The sequence below is a fragment of the Marmota monax genome, unplaced genomic scaffold, assembly GCF_021218885.2.
Source record: "Marmota monax isolate L192 unplaced genomic scaffold, Marmota_monax_Labrador192_F-V1.1 WCK01_AAM20220418_F8-fsc00082, whole genome shotgun sequence".
In the NCBI taxonomy this organism is placed as follows: Eukaryota; Metazoa; Chordata; class Mammalia; order Rodentia; family Sciuridae; genus Marmota; species Marmota monax.
The window spans coordinates 4,514,193-4,536,470 of NW_026695207.1; the positions used below are offsets into that span (position 1 = coordinate 4,514,193).

The 22,278-nt window shown below is 47.8% G+C and overlaps 1 protein-coding gene and 1 long non-coding RNA gene across 3 annotated transcripts in view; one reads left to right on the forward strand and one right to left on the reverse strand.

The window, feature by feature from the left end:
* Adamts16 (ADAM metallopeptidase with thrombospondin type 1 motif 16) overlaps nucleotides 1-22,278 on the reverse strand; it is a 131,290-nt gene that overhangs the window by 14,217 nt on the left and 94,795 nt on the right. The gene's annotated exons all lie outside the window — the stretch shown is intronic.
* LOC124083603 (uncharacterized) lies at nucleotides 2,349-9,235 on the forward strand. The gene is made up of 2 exons (XR_006848831.2): nucleotides 2,349-3,982; nucleotides 7,538-9,235. It is a non-coding gene; the product is annotated as an uncharacterized LOC124083603 (long non-coding RNA).

The window sequence follows — 22,278 nt, forward strand, 5'->3', positions numbered from 1 at the left end:
ACTCCTAAAACATCAAGTATACTTTTTTTTAACATTACTAAATATTCAGCATCTGAATTCCCAATAGTGTTATAAACTTTCTGCTTATTAAAGCAAAATCCAAATAAAGCCTGTACTTTGCAATTGATTTGTGTGTCTTTCTTGTCTTCTGTCTCTAGGTTCTTCCTTAATCTTGTTTACTTTTGTCTTTGATTTATCTGTGACAGAGCTGGGTTGCCTGCCTTACTGATTCTCCCTCTGCTGTTCTGCTGATGAGGGATGTTGTGAGTTATGTCTCTGTGTCCCCCAGTCCTCTACCCTTCCTGTCCGTGGTTGGATCTAGAGGCTTTGATTAATTCAGGTCCAACTTGATTTCACATGACTGTTTCACAAGGGCGAATGTACTTTTCCAACAGCAGGTTCAGAATGTCTGATCATTTTCTTTTAATGTTGACGCTATATAATGTGTTTTTTCCCCTCAAAGTCACAATATTATTTTTCTTCTCTGGTTATAAAAGTATTCCTCACAGACAGCTGTGTAGACAGGTGATGGGAGGTGGGTCTGTGTCAGTCCAGTGGTGCCCACATTGGGTCTCGGTCAGTCTGAGCATGTCCACAGACTTCGCTGGCTTTGCACAAGCCCACCTGCAGCAAGGCTTTGTGTGCACACGGGAGGGGGCCATGCAGAGGAGGGGAGGTCAGGAGGTCAAACATGGCCTGAATGAAGGTCAAACATGGCCACTGGGCTGAGGAGCCAAAGCAGCACCAGTGAGCCTGGTGAGGAGCACACAAGGCACCAGACACACCTGCAGCAACCACGTGAGATGCGCCACCAGCTGGAGCCTGGAACCTGCGTGATTCAGAGAGTGAGGAGGGAGAAGATGAGCCTGCCCTCACACCTCCTGGCAGACTGCCGCTGTCCCCGCACCCTGGCTTCTTGTGCTTTTGGTGTGTATGTGTGTAAATGCATCTTCAATGTGGCTGAGGCAGATAGTATATGCAACTTTTTATTCAGCATTTTAAAATTTCAATACTTAAATCAACCACTTTCCCACACAGCAAAGCCTTTGTAAATATATCTCCAGTGTCGCTAATACTTCAAAACATGGACCAAGCTCGAACCCAAGGACATGAGGACCTAACGGCAAAGGACCGCTCTCGAGCTTCAGGAGAAATCGTCAGGACTTCTGAGCAAACTGGCCAGGGCCTTTCCTCAAGTTCACACGGAGGCCGTTACCCAGGTGATTTTAAAGCCACGTCTGTGTGCTCTCTTGTTCCTTCTCACATTTTCTCTCAGTTCTGCAGCCTTATAAATTATACTTGGTGTCCACACTGGGGCTGTGAAGGACGTCCTGGCTGCTCCTGGACTTTCCAACCACCCCACCGTCTGCTGTCCCCTCGTCTGAAGACGTTCTCACTGGGTTCATCCAGCCTTGCCCTTCTCCCCTAGGTCATTAAGAAATCCTCCCGAACAAAGATCGTTCTGACTGCATCTGAAGTGCCAAGGTCTGCTTTGCTTCACAAACAGGACTCTGGGGAAATGTCTTTGTTTGAGCTCATGAAAAGGTCGGAATCCCACCAGCTTCTGTGCTGGCACCCGAGGGTCTCGCAGCTGGGTGGGCTGTTCTGTAGCTCACCAGGGGCCACAGCTGCTTTATCTCAGTTTTCCTAAGTCCACCAACTGGAAGGAAGTCAGAGGCTGGGATTCCTCAAACCAGTTGAGAGTACTAGACAGGACACGGGAGGACTTGGTCACCCGTCCACCATGGGAGCCTGCCACTACTGAGGGGTCCACTGGCAGGGCTCTCAGTGCTCCAGGACAAGAGGCAGGAGTGGCTGCCATCACTGCTGAGCTCAGGTGGGATTCCTGGAACCACGTGCTCCAGGTCGTTGCTAGCACTGGGGACGGGGATGTCCACCAAAGGCCCACGTGTCAAAATCCTGGTTCCCTGGTGACAGCCCTTAAGCAGGGAGCCTCCTGGGAAGTCTCAGGTGACAAGGGTGTGCCCTCGAAGGGGGTCATGGGACCCAGGCCTCCTTGACACCCGTTTCCCAGAGGAAAAGGGGCTTCCTGCCCCACATGCTCCTGCCATGGTGCCTGCCTCCCCACAGGCCCAAAGCAAGAGAGCTGCTGGGTCTTGGGCTGATACCTCCAAAGCTGTGAGCCAAACTAAGTTAATAAACTTCCACTCTAAGTTGATTTATTTCAAGTATTTGTTTTTGTATTGTATTTGTATTTGTATTTGCGAAGTGAAGCGACTTGTACAACAGTCACTAGACATTTCTCAATAAAATGACCACACCCCCGTCTTTCAGAATAAAAGCAACCCTTGGGCTTTGGTCATGGAGTGTGTCCTCGACAGTGCAGGTTTTGACAGGGGCTGAGGAAACCCCTGGTCAGGGAGCACCACGGAGCGCTCGGTGTGCCGGGACAACAGTCCAGACCCAGAGCCCCGCCCTGACCTCTGCTGCCCGTGGCTGAGCCCCAGAGCCAGGCACAGCTGCTCTGGGCTTGGCAGCCTGAGTTTCCAGAGGACAAGGGGACGCCACCTTCCTCCAGAACTTGGTCCCAGGTCCTTTCTCTCTGGCTCTTGTTGGGTTTTTAGGTGAAGCACTCTGCTGCATTTTCAGTACTAACTCTTGGCTCCGTGCACAACTCTGGCTGCTCGGTAAACATGGGGGCACAGTGAGAGCACAGAAGCTGTCACACTCCGTGAGAAGCCACCATGCGCTTTAGGCACTTGCAGCAGGGTGCAGAGGAGGACATGGAGGTGTAGCCTTAGCACTTACTGCCGCGTGCTTCTTCAGCTTCCCAGTCCGACCAGGGCACAGGTGGCTTTCATACATTGGCACTCCTGCCACTTCAGGTGGGCTATTCTTCACGGAGTAAGTCACCCCTCTGACTTCCTGACATGAGCTCCGATGGATTCTACACGCGGACATGCGCACAGTCAGCCCCAGCAGCGAGAGGCCGAGGCAGCCGTGGTGTGGCCGGATGGGACAGGCATTAGCTGAGCCTCGAGGACACAAGGACCCCGTCCTCCTCTGAGCAATGACAGCATTTTCACATGTGTAAGTGACTGGAGATCTACCACGGTTCTAAATGAAATGTTTTAAACATAACAATCCCCACTCAAAAATAAACATATGCCGCTTTGAAAAATCTGCCTTTCCTTAGGGAAAAAAAATCACTTAACGAGTTAATTTAAAGCCTGCCGGCAAGCTGCAGCCTGGTGGTGCCGCCCAAGATCGCAGCCTTGGGGGACAGGAGGAGAGGATCGGGCTTTCCAGCTGGCAGGTAGCCCGGCAGGTCACCTCTTCCTCCTCCCTGACTTGGGTTTATTACTGTCTAGGTCATAGGGCATTTTGTCAGAATCTCGTGGTGCCAGGTACACTCCTAGCAAGCTCAGGTAGAAGTCCAGCTCAGAAAGAGCCCATGGTCTTGGTAGGCGAGGGTACACGTCAGAGTCATGAGCATCCAGTCGCTGGACTGAGCTGGGCTTGCGTGTGCTGATGTCTGGGCGACTCAGAGTCCTCCAATCCTTCTAACGCAGAGAGTAAGGGCCACAGGAAAGAGGCCAGGTGGTGAGCACGCCGTCCCTCCTCACTCAGTCGGCTGGTGCAGATGAGCTGGGACCAGGACCTTCCAACTCTGTCTCTTTGATGGTTCTTCTCGCAGCGAATGTGGGTCCAGCCTGCTCTTCCCATCAGAACAGAAAGCCCACTACTGGCAACGGTTGCCAGGGAACGGGGCCCAGAAACCAGGCCTTCTGGGCACGGCAGGACTCGCGGCTTGAGAGATCTGCTTTTTTCTTCAGCCTCAGAAAGTCAAAGCACTTCCTTTGCCTTGTGAGACTCGGGAGAGATTTATAATGAGCCAGACACTCATGCAGGATTGTTTTCATGCTCCCTGGAACATGCAAAGCCCAACTGGGGGACGCAAGACGCTCCCCGCAGAGGAGACACTGTGGGCGTTGATTTTATGAACTGTGAGAAGCCAAAGGTATGTAAAGTGGGCAGCGTGCTATTTTTACCAGGCTCCCCTGTCTTGCTGTCCTGTCATCAGATCTTATCTTAAAAAGACTCCATGGGACAGACAGAGCTTCACTTACGCGGGCAGCGGGGAGACAGGGAAATGGGATGAGACATGCAGACAGGAAAGTCTGACCTCGGTGTTCAAAAGGGCCTTAAGAATTACCTGTTTCAAAAAAAAAATCCCTCATGTGGGGTTTCTCTCTGCACAACACTGGGGTGTCGTGCTCCGTTCCTACTTGGCCTCCTAAACTCCCTGCTCCCTGAAGCTCTGCCTCCTCAGGAGACTGCTCCTTCCTCCAGTGTCCATGGAAGATTTGCCAAGAGAAGGCGAGTGATGGGGCTGGAAGGGACATCAGAAGTGACCAAGGTTCCCAGACTTGTCGTCTGTATGGGGACACTGAGGTGGAGAAGCCAAATTATGTTTCCAATGTGTTAGTGGAAACACAAACAGGAGGGATGGGAATCCTCAGGCTGCACCTGCCCTGAGTGACTCCATGGTGTGTAGAACAGCAGTCCTCAGGCTGTGCCTGCCCTGAGTGACTCCATGGTGTGCTCCTCAGGCTGTGCCTGCCCTGAGTGACTCCATGGTGTGCTCCTCAGGCTGTGCCTGTCCTGAGTGACTCCATGGTGTGTAGAACAACAGTCCTCAGGCTGTGCCTGCCCTGAGTGACTCCATGGTGTGTAGAACAGCAGTCCTCAGGCTGTGCCTGCCCTAGTGACTCCATGGTGTGTATAACAGCTTCTCTAAGGCTGTGCCTGCCCTGGTGACTCCATGGTGTGTAGGACAGCAGTCCTCAGGCTGTGCCTGTCCTGAGTGACTCCATTTTGCAAAGCAGTAGTTTGCCATAATTTGATCCAGTTTCAGTTTAATAGCTAAGGTTGGATGAGTCTATACCTTGTTTGTTCAAGTAAATAACCAGCATAAAACTGTGATAGTAGGAGCAAATGTGACTCCATTTTGTTTTATGACTTCATCCTGTAAAACAACCATGCCAAGTAGAAGAGTCATGACTGGAGCAAGATGTTCTTTTCCTTTTGCTATAGAAACCTTTAAGAACACGGAACTACCTAATGGGTATTGTTTCTGTAACTAGGGTAACGGGGCTCTGTTTCTGTAACTGGGGTGACTGGGCTAACTGTGATTGGTTAGGCTTCCCTCCGCTTGACTGTACTGTCCTGCTTCTGTAACCTGGCTTGCTTGCATTGGCTAGACCCCCAAACATCCCTTTTGCAGTTTTCAGGCTTATAAGGAGTTGCCCTTGCAATTGTTCGGGGCTGATCAGGGGAACAGCTTTATGTTCTGGTCAGCCACCACCGGTGTGCTTCGATAAAGGCTTGATTCGATTATACGTGAGTGGTTTGGAAGTCAGTTTATGAAACCCTGGGACAAAGCTTTAACTATAACAAAACAAACTGATAAATAAATTAAGTGTGCTTAATAAGAATGACCACTGTGACTTATCAAATCAATCAGAAGCACATGGATGCAGGGGCATATCAAACTCATATCAGAATAACCAGGCCCATGAGCTTCCTGAATACACCAGATCACCGACATCACCACAAGATGTACCCCGTCACTAGAGACCCACAGACCTGTTAGAACAGTCCAGGGATGGGGTTGGCCCTGAAGTTCTGAATCACTTTCACCCATTTTGTACTTCAATTCCTTGTATTAAGGTTGTACTGATTTTGTTTTTAAACCATAATGGAAATAGTGTATGCTAATAGAAAATCTGAAGGGTAAAGTCTGATAGACAGGTTCTTCTGTGAATGATGGGTGCCTTCATTCCCGGTCACTAACATCTCAGAGAAACCCACCTCAGCTCCTCCCTGGGCCACCTCCCTGCCCCTGTACAGCCCTCCTGGTTTCGAAGATTGTGCCCTGGGGCTGGGGTTCCAGCTCAGTTATAGAGCCCTGCATGCCATCCCCAGCACCACGAAAACAAAACAAACAAAAACAACCCACAGCTGGGCGCATTGGTGCATGCCTGTAAGCCCAGAGGCTCTGGAGGCTAAGGCAGGAGGATTGCAAGTTCAAAGGCAGCCTCAGCAAAAGTGATGCACTAAGCAACTCAGTAAGACTCTGTCTCTAAATAAAATATAAAATAGGACTGGAGATGTGGCCCCTGAGTTCAATCCCTGGTACCCACCCCCCAAAAACCAAAACACACAGAAACAACCCCACAAAGACAGTCCTGCAAGAGGCCCTGGCCCATACTCAGGTGAGCTTCTGTGAATGCAGAGTCCAGTAGGTGTGAGATCCTAACCAAAGGACCATCCAGAGCCACTGCCGGGGAAAGCCAAGTCCTTTGAGACCACGTCCTCCTACGTGGACCCTCCCAGCACAAGAATGCAGCTGTCAGGGAAGCAAAAGGAACTCTCATGGCATTTCCTTCCTCCAAGGCCCCCCTAGAGGTCTACACAGACATCCCTGCCCCAGGAGGCTCTGGGATGCAAGGTGTCTCACCTTGTCCTTGCATTTGGATGTGAAGGGTGGTGATAATGGATATTCACAACTGGGGATGCTGCCAGGTGATAAGGGTTCCTCTTACGCACAAAGTGGCTGCCACTGGGCAGGGGCCTCTAGCCTCCCACAGGAGTCTCCTCCGTCTTCTCCTCTCAGGAGGTTAGAGCAGGGGCATGTTTGTCAGGTTGGTCTTTGTCTTGGTGGCTCCCTACACCTATTCCATTCTGCCCTGGACACCAGACACACATCCTGTTCCGCATGGGCACCTCCCTGCAGTCTCACTGCAGCCTATGACAAACTCCTGTGTGCTCTGAATGGACACCTCGGCTCACTGCGCCGCTCCCCTCTGCTGGCAGAGCCCTGGGAGGAGCCAGCCTTGCCCAGGGATGTCAACAGCCTTCTGCTGCCACTGGTGACTGGAAGACTCCCCAGAGCCCACTGAGTCTGCCTCCGAGTCTGTTTATGCCGACGGAACTCGTCACTGTTATGTAATATAATTAGATTTGGTGCGGCTGCGTGAAACACGAAAACAGAGTGGCTTGTTTCTAAGAAAACCCAGCTGTGTGGTGGGCACGACGCCCTGGAGGCAGTCATTAAGTGAGACTGCTGTCAAGTGAGGTGTGGCTGAGGCAAAAGTAAAACATGGAAAAAAGACGGAAAATTAAACTGCTTTGGCACCTGGACAGACAGGACGTGTTTCACCCTCCGTAAAAGAAACCTGAATTGCACATCATGCTTAGTGAGCATGTGAATGCCGATGGTTAACCTGGACCTCGCACAGGCAGACCCTTATGGGATGAAAGTTTGGGGCCGTAATGAAAAGAATTAGCAAATGGATGCATTTAATTATTTCAAAGGAAAATACACATTTAAGGTATCTGTGTATCTTTGAAATGATTCCTTCCCATAGTCTGCTTTTCTCCTCAAAGGGTGGGTAGACTCTTCTTCCATCAGGTGAGGACCCTCAAACCTCCCTGGGGGGTCCCTGCATAAATGACTGCTTCAGGTCATCTTCATCTGATGGCTCCATCCCGGCTCTCCCTGTCCTTGCAGGTTCCTGCACCAGAAGAGGGACCTCGCCAGCTTCCTGCCTCCAGGCCCCACAGCCCCAAGATCACAGATTCTGCTTCCAGACTCCCCAGCCAAGTGCTCACCCCCAAACATCGGGTGCTCACGCTGGTGGAGTCCAGCTCTGTGATGGTTGGTTTTGTCAACTTGACTTGGCCGTGGGACACAGATATTTGGGAAATAATTTTTCTAGATGTTCCTGTGAAAGTTCTTTTAGATGAGATTGATATTTAAATCAACGAATTTGAAGTAAAGCCAATTTCTTCTCATACTGTGGGGGGCCTCATGCAATCCGTTGAGACAGGGAGAGCCGGGATGGAGCCATCAGATGAAGATGACCTGAAGCAGTCATTTATGCAGGGACCCCCCAGGGAGGTTTGAGGGTCCTCACCTGATGGAAGAAGAGTCTACCCACCCTTTGAGCAGAAAAGTAGACTATGGGAAAGAATCATTCAAAGATACACAGATACCAAATGGACAAAGTCACCCAAGGAGGAGAGAGGTCTAGCAGATGGACTTTGGATCTCATCTGCAGAACTGCAGCTCCTCCCTGGTCTCTGGTCTGTTGACCCCCTTGTAGATCCCAGACTTGTCAGTCCCCACAATCATGACAGCCAATACTTTGAAATCAATCTCTCTATGCTCACACACAAACACACAACCTATCGGTTACTTTCCTCTGAAGAATCCTAACTAATGCCAGATCCTGTCATTTCTCATGTAAATGTCTCCCTCTGGGTCTTCCCGGGAAAAGCCAGTCTCTGATCTGTTGGTAGGAAGTATTTTTAGTGCTAATATGAACACTATTTCTTTTGTTCCATTGCTGTTTGGACCCCTCATTGGCTCCAGTTCCCCAGGCATGGGCTCCCCAACAGGAGCCTGCAACACCTGCCTCCCCAAGTGCTTGCTGCAGGCGGTGGTCAGGTGTGCAGGAGCTCAGGGTCCCCGGGAGAGACCACTGGCTCCTAGAGCAGAGGAGGGTTGTTCTGGCAAAGTGTTTTACGATGGGAATCTCCTGGGCTCGGTACAGAGCCCGACTCAGCGCTGAGGTGTGTCACCGGGTCTACACTAGGAACTGATTTTGTCTCTCTAGTTACCTAGTGAGCCTAACGCTGGCTTCTGCCTTTGCCCCGCCTCATCTGCCGAGCTGCCCGCTGTGTGGAAGCTGCCTCGGCAGTTTTAATTTCCTACAGGGAGGAATGGAAGCTTACTGAGAGCACAGGAGCATGTCATGAGAAACACTGTGTCTTCTGAGGACCTAGAGAAGCCACCACTGAAGGCCACAGACCCTGCCCAGATGGCAGCTCCCTCACCAGCCTGGATCCCCTCCTGTTCAGCTCCTTGGGACAGGCCTCCAGGGGAGACAACAGCTCTGGATGGCAGGAGCCAAGGGGGACCAGGATCTGACACCATCAGGGAACAAGAGAGGTGTTTTTGTGGGCAAGAGAGAGAGACTGAGGGTAAGACGCGGGAGGTCCACCTGGCACTGTGGGAGGCTCAGGCTGGCCCAGCTGGCAGGTGGGCTCATGCCGGACACAAAACCTACACCTTGCACCTGGGTTCCTCAGTGCCTTTGTGAGGCTCCCACAGCTAACGACCTGCAGAATTCTCAGCCTGGTTGTGAACTGACAATGGACATCACCACCCTGAACCCCAAGATAAAGCTCTGCTCTTTGTTAAGTACCATAACATCCCTGTGGCTTCCTTCTGGGTTCACCATGATGAGTCTATGCTTCCTAGGATCTGCTTTTGCCTGTGGACTCGGAAATCTGCAAGTTTGACCCTGTGCCCTCAGAGCCATGCAGACAGTCTGAGCCCTGGGTTCCCATGGGCTGCATGGCTTCCATGGGCTGCCTTTTCTGGTGTCTGACTTGAGTGTGAGGCCCTGGGGTGTGGGGGTTCAGGGGTGACTCTGCCCAGGTGGCCTGGGTTGGACCCTGCTCTTCCTCACCAGCCGGGCATCTTTGGGGGAATCACAGAACGCCTGGCCACTGCATCGTCTGCACAGTGGGCCATCCACACCGCAGCCCCGGGCAGAGCTGGGAAGGTGGGGTACTGAGCGGCAGCTGAGGTCCTCCTCCACCTAGTGCCTCATCTCTCACTCCCCCTCCTCTTCTCCTAACCAACCCTCACTGGGGAAAGTGAGGCCATTCACGGAGACCACACGACCAGTGCATCCAGCCCCTCTACCTCACTGCTCAGCTGAAAGACGGGGAGGGAAACCCATGTTTTCACAGTTGATTTCTACGGAATTTTTTTAAGTCAGTGAAGTTACAGTTAATAAATATGAATTTTTAAAAAGCAAAAACTCATAGGGACATAAACAAATTTTGTTGTGTTACCTCCTAGAGATTCTCTGCTGTGGGACTCAGTCTTCATAACGGAATGAAGAGGCCAGGAGGGTGAGCCTTGCATTTCTAGAGGACGCAGTCTTAGAGGACAACTGAGAGATTTCAGAACAAGTTTCTTGAAGGGGGCGGGGAGTGTGAGAAAGGACATGGAAAGCAACGTCCATGGGGAAAGGGGACCAGGAATCAGGCATGAAGCTCATTTAGAGATGCCCAAAAGACCTGCATAGTACCGCCACCCCTCTCACCCAAGGAAAGGACAGAGCAAGTCGCGTCCCAAACTGCAGGTCTGAAGAAAGGATAGGCCTGGTGACAGCTCTGTGAACCCCGTCTTTCCAAGAGAATGCACAATTAAATAGCCAAACAGCCCCTGGGAGAGCCTGCTGAAGCCCACCATGTCCGGAAATGAGAAGAGCTTCAGGCCTCTTGAGCTGCTTCTGGGTAACGTGTTACTAACATTCCCAGAGAAGTGGCATCTCCCACTACGTCCTTGGAGCATGACCGCACTTGGGCATTTTAGTAGCTGGCTAGGAAACACCCTCCTGACACCATTTAGGTGAAAACCAGCCTCACAGACAGGAGCTTGTGGGCTCCCTTGGCGTGACAGCGCCAAACCTAACTTCTTCTTCACTTTGGGAGCCTTCCCTAGGAGGACAGGGTTAGGGTTAGGGTTAGGGTTGGGGTTACATAACAAAAAATGTTATGTTACAGCAGCACAGTTTGCCTGTCAGGTGCCTGGGCAAACTTCCATGAGCGATTACACAGAGAGGGCCATGCACTGAGGGACCACATCATTTATCAACCGAACCAGGACACCTTGGTGGGAGGGGAGCCACTCCTGAATAATAGGACAACAGGCAAACGTGAGCTCCATCCTCCCTGGGCAAAGGGGGACATAGTTCATCCTTCCTATAGGAATGTCCAGTATTCATATCTTGCATATACACATAGAAACATGCATTATCAATTTTAACAGACACATGTATTGTATAAGCAATTTCCTAATACATACACATGCAAAAAATTAATAAAGTGAAGATAAGTAGCTTTGAAATTCACTTTTGCATGAATTCACTAAAAGCTTGCTCATCTGTCCAAGAGTGTGCTTCAAGCCTGGCCTGACGTTTTTTTTCACGATACTCCTTTGGGTGCCCATCTGCCTTAGTCTCTCAATCTATACCATGGGGATGACAGCAGTGTCTACTGAGTGGGTTACTGCGAGGATTGAGAGTTAGCTTTTCATTTTTTCAAGCATTAGGTAAAAGCTGGTTCTGTTATTTTATCATTAGATCATCATTTATATGGATTCTAGTTTTGTGGGGCCAGGGGCTTACGAAATTCATGGCCAACTGCTCTAAGAACAAGACCATCAAAATTAAGAACCTAAAATTGGAGGAGCTGAGGGCTCCACATGATGAACACCGAACCTGACCAACAGGTGCTGGGGGAGTGAGCTCTTGGCCTGGTTTGCCTGGGACTAAGGGGTTCTCCAGGAACGGGAGTTCCAACTGTGAACCCAGGAAGGTTCCAGGCAATCTAGGATAGGTGGGTCTCCCTAGGGTTAATTTACTTTCTCTTCTTGTCAACAGATTTAGTCTTAGATCATATGTATTTCCAATAACTGTGCTATAATCCGAATGCTTTCACATCCATCCATTACTGCTAATTATCATAATTGCTGTTCCAAAAGTGTCTACCTTTTTACAGTGTGTCATGAGCCATTAGTTGTTGCTCTAAGCAAAACAGATACAGGTCTTTTAGTCAAATGTGGCAGATGTGGCAGAATTAACACCTGCTATGGTTTGGGTGTAAGGTGTCCTCCAAAAGCTCACATGCGAGGCAATGTGAGAGGGTTCAGAGGGGAAAATAATTCAGTTGTAAGAGCCCCATCAGTGCATTATCCCCGGATGGGATTAACTGAGGGTAACTGGAGGCGCGTGGGGTGTGGCTGGAGGAGGTGGGCATTGGGGGCGTGGCTTTGGGTGTATATTTTGTATCTATCAAATGGAGATCTCTGTCTCTCTCTGCTGCCTGATCATGGTGTGAGCTGCTTCCCTCTGCCACCTTCTTCTGCCGTGTTGTTCTGCCTCGCCTGGAGACCTGAGGGATGGAGCCAGCTGTCAATGGACTGAGACCTCTGAAACTGTGAGCCTCAAATAAACTTTTCCTCCAGAACTGTGCTGATTGAGTCTTTAAGTCACAGTGGCAAAAAAGCTGACTATAACAACACCCATGTTTGTCTCTTTGCTGCCTTACTAACTGGTAATGAGGGCCAGGAGGGACATGTGTCTAGAGGGACTGACTTGAGGACTCCAGTGAGAGGTGTCAGGGTGGTGGCTCTGAGACTTCCTGCATCTTCCCTTTCATTCCTTCTGTCCTCAAATGCTGGGCACAGGCACCAGCTGCCCCAACCCAGGATCTCCAACACCCTTGGCTCCGACACAGGGTCCTTCTCTGGAGAAGCAGGTGATCCCTGCAGAAAGGACGTCGGAGGTGACAGAGCAGAAAGAGAAGCAGCTTCTGTCCAGCTGTCCTGCTGGCTGGGGTCCCCCAGTGACAGCCTGACTCAGCACGGAGGGTGTGGGACCAGCAAGTCCTGGTGACTCAGCCCCAGCCTGCCTGCAGGGTTGAGGACCACTGGGGTTTGAGCAAGCCCACACTCCAGCCATCGAAACGTGCCATTCCTCTTCGGCACAGTAGGGGACTGTTGGTGAAAACTGTCTCATGGATTTCAAAATGACTAGAGGACTACAAAATTTACAGCTCAGAGAAATGATTAATGCTTGAAGAGACGGAAGGGCTTGTTACTCTGATTTGATAATCGCATATACATTTATGAAATTACCAAGGCACCCTACAGATGTGTGAATAGTCTGTCTCAATAAAAAGAAAACATAAGAAAGTGAAAATACTAGTTGAATATGTGCATTCAGAAGGCAAAGAATATGAAGAATGAAGGGAATATTAATGTTTTCTCCAAATTGAAAGGTATCACTGTGGACTCAGCACACTGAGTGGAAATACCATGCCATGTAAAACACATCAAAGCTCATCAGAGACATGGGGGTAAAGAGGCCACCCTAAGCTTCCACAAGGACTGCCGGGAAATGCACCGACCCTCGTAACTGAAGGCCTCGTAACAGAACAACAGCCAGCTCCTGGGCAGCCGCAGCAGGGAAGCTGCACCACAATGTCCTGCCCACGAAACTCCAGAGGGGGACTGCCCCACAACTGCATTCTCAAACTGCTGCTGGGAAGTCGGAGTGAACCCAATCCAGGGAGGGGAGGTGTTTCCAGATATGGCGTGCCCAACAAGGCAAGGCCTGGCATCCAAGACACCATCTGTGACTGGATGTAGGTGGCACGGGCAGTGAGGCTCCGGAGAGGCTGGAGAGTCTGGTGTGCTTGGGATGTGGGCGGGATGTGGGCGGGATGTGGCCGGCACCTGCCCTCCCCAGGCCCTCCCAGCCCTGTTCAGCAGGTGCTCAGCAGCCAGTCTGCGGCTGCCCCCTCCCCTCCCAGCTCTGCTCCCACGGGCTCCGCCCTGCTCTGTTGATTCTTCTTCTTTTCACCCGTGACAATTACCATTTCTAAAACAGGTTATCACTTAAAATTTATATTGATAAACGATAAGTTAAAAGTAAGGTCTAAGTAAACAATGTATTGACAACATTGCACGGTGCTGTTGACTCTGCTCCTCAACTCAGTCAGGAATCCCAGGGGCCGGGCCTGAGTCTGCTATTCACCAGTCTGTCCCAGGTGCCCAGCGCTGCGGGGCACACACTTGGTGGACGACTCAATAAACTTAATACATATTTTGGAGCTTATGTAAGGAAACCTAAGGAAACAAAACTCAGATCACTGTTAACTTTTAGGCAAGCAAAATTTTATCTACAAAAGGCAACACACAAGGTGTTGTACTTAGCCAGCAAGGAATCATAGGTAATGAAGAAAATAACGACTACTGGTAGGATAAGGGTCACACTGGCATGACAGAGGAGAGGACGCCATGCAAAGGAGCCCAGTGATGCCAAGTGATGAAAGAGACCCCAAGGGGCTACGTCCTCACCTGTTACGGGTAGCTGGTTAATCTTTGAAACCGGTAAGTAGACAAAGTAGTCACATATATTATTTAGACATGTTGGGGGACAGAGACCAGAAGAGAGAGAAGGTAACTGAATTGTTGACTTTGGTCTGTGAATTTAGGTGTTTGTTGGGAGGATAGAAAGGAAACTGACTTGTATAATGAGCTTTAAAGGATGGGACAGTTTATTTATTTATTTTAAAAGAAACAAAATAATAACTGAAAAATAGATGCAAGGAATAAAGGCCTAGATTCAAGTTGGCATGTTGAATTTTGAGAATTTAAATGGATTCTTCTTCATCATCCTACTTTTTAAATTAACAAAGTATGTAATAAATGCATCAAGACAATTAAAAAGTCCTTAGGGTTGGAACTTCATTTGGTACAAAAGTGAAATCAGACGTGGAGGCAGTGAGGGTAGCTGGTGGTGGAGGGATGTTCTTGTGGGGATTCCTGCCCTGCGCTGCATCTCGACAACTCTGAACGAGCCAAGAGACTGTGGTTCTCCTCCAGGGTGATTATGTTCTCAGTGACCACAGGCAGGGGCAGATGGAGAAACTGTTTGCTGTTTCAGAAATTTGCCTTAAACTTACAGGGGCCCTGGAGGAAAGCAAGCCAGGCTGGACACAACTGTGTCTAAGCCATCATGTGGTTTGACTTTTTACCTTGTAACACTAGTTCATCAGCGAGGCAAGGTCTGGCTGGAATGCAGTGTTTTATTTGAAAATGCTACTTACACAAACAAGATTAATTTGAGGATCACTTTGATCCTGGGAATGTTGTTTAAATTATGTAAAAACGTGGATGTGTAACTGATGTGATTCTGCAATTTGTATTTGGGGTAAAAATGGGAGTTCATAACCCACTTGAATCAAATTGTGAAATATGATATATCAAGAACTATGTAATGTTTTGAACAACCAACAATAAAAATTATAAAAAAGTAAGCATATCTTTTAAATGCAATAGAAGATTTAAAAATTATTTATTGGAAACTTAAAAAATAAATTAAGAACTGCTTAGTTAGAAACCCAAGGAAAACAGAAGGATGGAAAAAAGGGAAAATTTGGTAATCTTCTTCCTACCTGTAGGAAATGCTCATGGCCATATGCTAAAATGAGTGGATAGGGTTTTTCCTTCTAGACCCAGGTAACTTCATAAGGAGAGAAAACCCAAGTCAGTTCAGATGGCAAATACGTTGCACAAAAGCATGGGTACAGGTGATTTAGAAGTGACAGTACAGCAGGTCAACAAAAAGTAGCTTGAATTCTTAAGCAAATTAAATTGTAAAATAAGCTGTCACATTCCTGAATCAAATCTAAAGTCCACGGGTCGGCTTTAGATGCAACTGTTAACACACACTTCTTAACCAGGGCTTGATCAGGATGGCAGGACCTCACTATTCTCACTTTTCCCGCCTTGGAGGCCAGGGAATTTTTAGTTCAGTGAAACTCTGGATTTTCATTTTTTATTTTTTTATGGTGGTGGAACTGGAGTTGGGTGGGGTGGAGTGATAACATAAAGGATGGTTATGATGGGAAAGTGACTTTTTCTTCCAAAATGATGCAGGTAGCTTTTCATTGAAAAGATGGAAAAGTGCCATTTCATGAAAAGCTAGAGGCACCCCTTGTAAGTTGGTCTAAGACCTTAGAGAAATTCTGCACGCTCTGCGGGTCAGAAGCCCTCCCTTAGCCAGCACTGCTACACAGATGGATGGCAGCAGGGCCTGGTCCAGCGTACAGATGCCCAAGGTGCCAGGAGCCGCCACAGTTGAAGGGACCACCGTGGTGACCCTTTCCACCCACTCCCCACACTCTGCTGGGCTCATTCCAACATGCTGCTCCCTGTAGGGGGTGCTAAAGGTGGGGCCCTCCTGGCTTCCCAACTTCCAGCTGACTTCTGAGTTACCAGAGAGCTGCAGGAGGAAGCCCTTGATCTTGAAGAGGAAAGGCAGGAGTTTTGTCCAAGGTTAAGACCTTGAACAAAAAAGTTTAAAAAGAAGAAAAAAGAACAGGAAAGAAGAGACAGTCTTTTAACATAGTCTCCTTTAAAAAGCCAAGTTTATTGCAATGCCACATGATACCAAGTATCATGGCCTGAGCCGGGCTACTGTCCACCGTCCAGCACTCAAGAACGTGTCTGAGCAACAGCACAGTTGGCTCACAGGAACTATTACTTGCCACCCTAAACTTATAAACTCTAGAATTTGTACATTTTTTTTTCATCAGATCTAAACACTATCTAAAAATACCATGTTTCACTGAGTGAAAGTCCCTTATTCCCATTAAGTATCATAGAATGATTTATAGTTGAACCAAAACATGAAAATGTGTTATCCAATCATGCTCTAGAGGATAGCAATACATTTCCACAAGATGAAGTGCTTATTTCCTTATTTTTCAATCCTTACATTTTTGAGTTTGGTCACATGTTTTGATTTCTTGAACTGTACCATTGAGTGAGTATGGGATTTTGCTAGGGTGATGTTCAGAACACTTGACCCCCCTAAACATGGCTTGGGCAGGGACTAACTACAAAGGACACCAAGGGTTGACATCAACTGCTGAGTGGTCCCTGTGTGGCTGCTACCCACTGCCCTGTGTAAGAACACTTGTCACACAATGGCTGACTGGGAGACAGGCTAATGACCAACATCTCTTTCAGGTGGCACCTAGCATTGTGAAAGTTTTGAGTAGCCAATTCTGAACCAACCGAATAATTGAAAACATTTGTTCAACGTTCAGTATTCTTACAACCTCCGAGACCAGCCTCCCTCCTCCCTCCTCTAAGCCTTGCTTTTCTTAAAACACAGTATGAAAAACATGTATCTCCATCCTGTGAGGATGAGCTGTTGGAAGCTCTGACCGCAGACAGACCCCATGTTCCACTTGACTCTACAGTTATGTCTCCTGAAACACAGTCCTCAGAACAGCTTGGGTTTTAATGCAGACAAAGAGTTTCCCCACCAGATACCCCTAGAAGTGTGGTTCCTCCCAGTCCTTACACATGCTGGTCTCTGGGCATGTCTGGAAGGACAGGGCATCCTTCAGTCACCCTGAGGAAGCCACCAGAGAGAGGTCCCTGGGCCAGCAACAAGCTCCCTCCAGCAGTGGGTGCATGGTCACCTCTACCTTGGAGCCACAAGCCAAGCAGTGGTTTGCTCAGATTTGGTTTCCAGGCTGGAAAAAATGCACTTCATTAACACAAGGCCCAAGGAAACCTATCAAATGCAGGAATGTTCAGAGGTGGAATGATTTGATTATGAAAAGTGCAACCTAATCTGCGGATTAATACACTGATATGGATTAATTGGGCAGTAACTGTAGGCAGGTGGGATGTGGCTGAGGAGGTAGGTCACTAACGAAGTGACTTTAGGGTGTATAGTTTGTCACTGGTCTTCAAAGTCTCTCTGTCTCTCTGCTTCCTGGTCACCATGTCCTGAGAGGCTCTCTTCCTCCGTGCCCTTCTGCCATGATGTTCTGCCTCATCTTGGGCCCAGAACTATGGAGTCCACCATCTATGGGCTGGACTCCTGAAACTGGGAGCCAAAATAAACTTGTCCTCTTCGTTTTTCTTGTCTTTTGGTGGTTTGGTCACAGCAACAGAAAGCTGACTAAAACAGACCTTTCTTTCCTTGATTAGTGAATTGAGCACCAACCAATATCTGAAATACACCTCTGAGTGCTTTGGCGGGATGCGCATGTGACCAGAAGGGGTTCCCTTACCTGCAGCTGGTGCCTGTATAGACACATTTTTATTCTCCGTCACTGACACAAGATACTCTGGGATTTATTTGCTTTTCAAGTGGGCCCAGCAGTTTGCCATGTGGTCAGGTCACTGCCTAACCTTTCTCCTTCCTACTCAAACAACCAGTCCTCCCCACTGTCACTCAAAGCAGGTGACTATGCCGTTTTCACAGACAAAAAGAAATGGTCAGTAAATACTTCTCAACACTTGGCCACCTTCCCTCTCAACACTGTGCCCCGTCCACCCACAGGTAGCACCTGGGGCCCTTCATCGGCTGCCCACAGCTTCTCCAGCAGGGCACAGCCACACAGGCCACCTTCCCCAGCTCTTGACATGGGTTACTTATTTCAAGAGTCTGTGATAATCATGTAGGAGTGCTCTTAACACGAAAATGTGAGAATAAAGAGAACTAATAAATATGAAACAGGAAGGAAAGAAAGAGAAGTGGAATCTGATGACAAAACGATAACTTCAAACAAAATCGACTGTGAGGTGAAAACAATATTAGAGATAAGGATGGTCGTTATGTAACAATAAAGGAGTAATTCATGCTGAAGCCACCGTCCTGTCTCACAACACAAAGTGCAGGTGTGAAGTCAACTAAGAGGAAAACTAACAGGAAAGGCTGAAAAATAACCAAATCCTGTGATTTTAAAACAAGTCACTCAGCAATAGATATAAAAGCAGAAAAAAATTTAGAACATAATGGGTTTATATAATTACCTAAGGAGTTGGATCTAATTGTCACATAAATATCTTAATTCCAGCACAAAACACACATTTCTTCATTCTCAGGAGAAATATTTATAAAAATGCCTATTCATAAGATGTAAAGAAATCTCAAAGGTGCCAAATATAGATCATTTTAACACTTTCTTTGATCTCAATGTAAGAGCACTTGAGATTAAAACAACAACAAAAACTGACCCCGAAGCCTCCATACATTTGAAGTGCAGAACTGCAGTCCTACATAATTCATGGGTCAGAGGATGAGGCAATGGTTTCTGGTGGTATCCAAAAACAGTGTGTCTCATTCTTCCCGCAGACTGCTAATTCTGAGGGAAGCTCCCATCTTCAAGGGATGCTTAAAGACGCATGATGAGTACATACTCACGGAGTGTGTGGAGAGAGTGCAGGCTTGGAGTGTGGCCCAGTTAATATTTCTGTCTATCTATCCATCCATCCATCACCTCTCATCTTTTATATCCACCATCCATTTGTCTATCATCTATCCATTATCTATCAATCTATTATCTATCAATCATCTATTCTATTTTTATAGTTTAGACACGAGGTGTCTCCCAAAAGTGAATGTGTGAGACAATGCATCAAAGTTTAGGGTTGAGATCCTAAATCCAATCAATGCTTTAACCCCCTGATAGGGATTAACGGGGTGGTAACTATAGGCAAGTGGAATGTGGCTGGAGGACATGGGTCCCTGGGGGCATATTTTGGGGATTGATATTCTGTCTCTTGTGAACAAGAGCACTCTGTGCTTCCTGATGTCATGTCCTGAGCTGTTTTCCTCTGCCCCACCCTTCCACTATGATATTCTGAGTTGGCCATCTATAGACTATGACCTCTGAAACCGTGAGTTCCAAACTTTTCCTCCTCTAAAATTGTTCTTGTCAGGTCTTTTAGTCACTGCAATGAAAAAGTCGACTATAACACCTATCTTGCATTCTACATACTTATCTTTCATTAATTCATCTGTAATCTATTATCTATTTACCTATCTACCATCTATCTATTTTATTTTCTATTTATCATCTAGCTGCCATCTTTTTATCTACCATTCATCTCTTGAATATCTATCTCTCCTTTATCTAGTCTAAATTACCATCTATCTATCTACTATCTCTGTCAGCTTATTTTATATTCTTATTCTGAAATATCAGAAGCATTGCCACAGTTTCAATTACTAGGCTAGGGTTATATTGATTATAGGAAGACTGAGTGAATTTTGGTGTCAACCACACTGGAGTCTGGAGGCCAAAATAATGAAATATTATGAGAGATCAAAATATTTAACCTAAGTAACCAGCTAAATTTCCTCCCAAAACAAGTATTCTTAAGTTTCCAAGGCACAGTTAAATGACCCCAACTGATAGCCTTGGCATTCCTGCGAGCTGACCTCTTCCTGTGTGGATGCCACCTACCGTGGTCAGGTTTCCTTCATTGCCGTGGCAACCAGCAAGCTGCTGGGTGGTTAGTATTTACAGACTCACATTTAAAAGAAATAGAAGAGGTAAAGAAAGGAAAATAAATAAAATGAAAGGAAAGGAAACGAAAAGAAAAGAAGGAGTAAATGTTTTTTAAATCCCAGCAGCCTAGGAGACTGAGGCAGGAGAATTGCCAGTCTGAAGTCAGACTGGACAGCTTAGCTGTCTCAAACGAAGACAATAAATAAATAAATAAAAATTAAAAAGGGCTGGGAATGTATCTCATGGTAAAGCACCTCTGGGTTCAATCCTCAGTAACCCCCACCTCCCCCTAAAAAAACCAAAAGTTACAATCATCGCCCCTTCCTGTGACTAAAAGCATTGCTATAAGAGAATGTTAGTAATAAGATTATCCAGCTGAATCTACGTTCAATTTCTACAGTGTGCAGCCCAAGGACACAGTTCCTGGCCTGGGTATCTCTGTTGTGGAAGGAACAACTCTGCACGAAAAAAGTAACGTGGTCAAACCAACATCAAGCGGACACGTGGCCCGTCTGCATGGATTCCTGAGAGGCTGAAACAGCACTTCATCCCAGTGTCTGCCCACACTGTCACTGTGCACCCCTAGACTGGAGGGCCGGAGCAGCCCTTCCCCATCTGGAAGGCATTTCCTCTTGCAGTCAATCCCTCCTCCAGGAAGGCTTGCTATCAGTGTTTGTACTTAAAAAACTAGATCCTAGAGATAAATGACATAAGAGCCAGTCCATTTAGATAAGCTGACAAACATAAAGGAAGCAACTAGTTGTGTGATTTATAATTCCTGTCTCAAAAGCAAGGGATAAAAATGCCTGACTCACACTAAAATAGGGCAGGGGCAGGGGGGCAGGGGAGGGCTGCAGGCTGCTTTCTGCTGTAATGTCAGGAGGAGGAGGAGGAGGAGGGGGATGGGGGCCTGTGTTGGCTTCCTCCCTCCCAGAGGAGCAGCTACGAACTGCTCATGCCCAGGAAGCCCCAGCTGACCAGACACATTAAGATCATCTCTCCCTCACAAGGGGATCCATGGGCTTCCCATCCCCACCCCCACAGAGATTGATAATTTAGGGCCATTCCTTCTGGCTGGTGACCCTGTGGCTTTACAGGGACCCAACCCAGGGCCCTAGAACCTGGGCAGGCAGGTTTCTGGATGTTGATGGGGGCTCAGGGACTCTGACCAGCAGAGCTCTGACCCCCTGCCAATCAGGGTGCATGTGAGAAGGCTGGGGTTAAGAGTGTAAAGGTTCCCATTCCCCATTCTTTGGGGACCCTCCTCCAAGTCCACATGAAACTCTGAATCTCCCCCCACTGCACCCTGCCATGGAATCATCTGGAGCAACAGCTGAGGGTGGGATCGTTTGTTCCTGCCACGCAGCGATGTCAGCTCTGTGAGCTTCAGAGTACCCGAGGCTGGGCAGGGACCCAGCAGCCTCGAGGAGAAAAGAACAGGGACACACGCTTTCCCTGTCCCAGAAATGGACTCGGGCTTTCTGTCTACTTAGGAGAAAAGAACTGTCAGTCTCCTACAACACAGAAATGTGCGATACCTTTCAGAGGAAACCCAAAACATTTTTAAATTAAAATCTATTTCCCAACTCAATCGCTAAAAAATAAAGTGATAAAATAATATCCCATAAGTATTAAGTAGTGCAAGACCATGTTTCTGCATTTCATCCCGATTATTTTACTTCATAGACTAAATAAATATCTGATGTGGATTTGTTTTTCTTTTTACAGAAGAAATAAAAATATCCAAGCTTTAGTGTTTATCAAACCTAGGAGCTTTTATGTGGATTATCTCAAGAGATCCTCAGCTTGCTCTAGAAGACAGGTACCATTATGACATGGATCACATCCAAAGTGGGGGAGGCAGGTGGGGCCCACTCACCCTCCAGCCCACCAATGGCCTCCACCGGGCTGAGCCCTCCACTGGAAGAACTCCATTTAGGAGGCCTGTGAAATAGACACTGGTGGAGTCCCATTTGTTTGCAGGCTCCTGTGACTTGCTGGGGGTGAGGCAGGAATGGGACAGATGCACTCTTGCTCCTCCAGAATCTCCCAGCCAGGAGCTGGGGTCTGTGGTCATGTGCAGCACCTTTGAAAGTTTCCTCTTCCAAAGGATGATATTAATGGTTCTCAACCATGCAACACACAGACATCAAGGAGACCAGAAGGAGGTCTCTCGCTTTTCCCTGGGTAGATCTGGGGTCACCCCAGCCTCAGTTTTCCATCAGTCCAACTTCCCCTAGACTGATCCCTTTGTCAACTAATTGTGACTTTTCTTTCAGCATACAATGCTTTTGGCAGAATTTACTTATTAAATTGGATTGGAATGAGTTAAGCATAGAATAC